Source organism: Dromiciops gliroides, chromosome 2 (genome assembly GCF_019393635.1).
Source record: "Dromiciops gliroides isolate mDroGli1 chromosome 2, mDroGli1.pri, whole genome shotgun sequence".
Taxonomy (NCBI): Eukaryota; Metazoa; Chordata; class Mammalia; order Microbiotheria; family Microbiotheriidae; genus Dromiciops; species Dromiciops gliroides.
The window spans coordinates 452,856,488-452,857,918 of record NC_057862.1 but is presented as its reverse complement, the minus strand read 5'-3'; the positions used below and the strand labels follow the sequence as shown (position 1 = coordinate 452,857,918).

The 1,431-nt window shown below is 37.9% G+C and overlaps 1 pseudogene; it reads left to right on the top strand.

Moving 5' to 3' along the window:
- Positions 1 to 386: 386 nt before the first annotated feature.
- LOC122744701 lies at positions 387 to 842 on the top strand (annotated as a pseudogene).
- The last annotated feature ends 589 nt before the right edge of the window (positions 843 to 1,431 follow it).

Here is a 1,431-nt window from a genome sequence, read left to right as displayed (position 1 = left end):
CTTTCAACAGATACACTTTTGTTCATATCCTCATCGCTGATCAGTAAGTTCACAAAGGGTCATGATTTTTCACAGAATTAAGTTAACTCTCTCAAACAAATACTGAACTCATGTTGTTGGCATCCCTGACACACTTCTTTAATCAAGGAATCTCACTGGTTCAGATATAAGAACATGTTGACTGTGACTAATAACACTCAGAGTGTTAAGTATTCCAAGAGTTTTCTATGTAGTCTTGATCATTTCACTTATATAGAGTACTCCTAATACTCCACAGTAATTTATTTTTCTTTTTAAAATTTTCATTTTATTTATAATTTTTCCCAACTTCCAAGGAAATTTTTTTTTAATTTCACATTGAGTTTTTAAAACTTTGTGTTCTCCTTTTCCTGACAGCAGACAAGATGCCAGAAGTGGAGCAGAAGAAGAAATGAACCTTCCAGAAGTTCACGTACCACGGTGTGGACCTAGATCAGCTCTTATGAATGTCTTATGAATAGATCATGCAGTTGTATAGTTCTTGGCAGCAATGGAGACTCAACCAGGGTCAGTGGCACAAGCAGCATTCCTTCCTGAAGTACCTGAGGAAGGCTAAGAAGGACACACTGCCCATGGAAAAGCCCAAGGTAGTAAAAACACACCTTCAAGACATGATCATCCTGCCAGAGGTGGTGGGCAGTATGGTGGGTGTCTACAATGGCAAGACCTTCAATCAGGTTGAAATTAATTCTGAGATGATCAGCCACTACCTGGGCAAATTCTATATCACCTACAAGCCTGTGAAACATAGCCGGCCAGGTATTGCAGCCACCTATTCCGCTCATTTCATCCCTTTCAAGTAACCCAAGTCTTAATAATAAAACCACAAAGGTTCTAGTGTAAAAAAAAAAACAAACAAAAAACCTTTGTGTTCTAAATTTCCTTCCTCCCTCCATCCTCAGCCCTCCCTATGAAAACAAACAATTCAATACAAGTCATACATATGCAGTTATGTAGAACATCTTTACATTAGTCAGGTTGTAAGTGAAAATAGACAAAATAACTTTAGAAAGATGAGCTAACAAATAAAACTATACTTCAGTCTACATTCAGATACCATCAGTTCTTCCTCTCTTGAAGGTTTGCATTTTTCAAATGTCCTGATAGCATCTTGCTCATCATTTCTTTCACAGTTATTATTGCTAACTGTATTGCCCTGCATCTCATTCCCTCCCCTTGATATTTATTCTGTTTTCTATCTTCCTTCAACCTATCCCTCCTTAAAAGTGTTTTGCTTTTTACTGCCCCTTCTCCCAATCTACCCTTCCTTCCTTCACCTTCCCCCCTTATCTCCTTCCCCTCCCACTTTCCCTCAGGGCAGAATATATTACTATATTACTATATATACTTGACTGTGTATGTTATTCCCTCTTTGTGCCAATTTTTATGAGA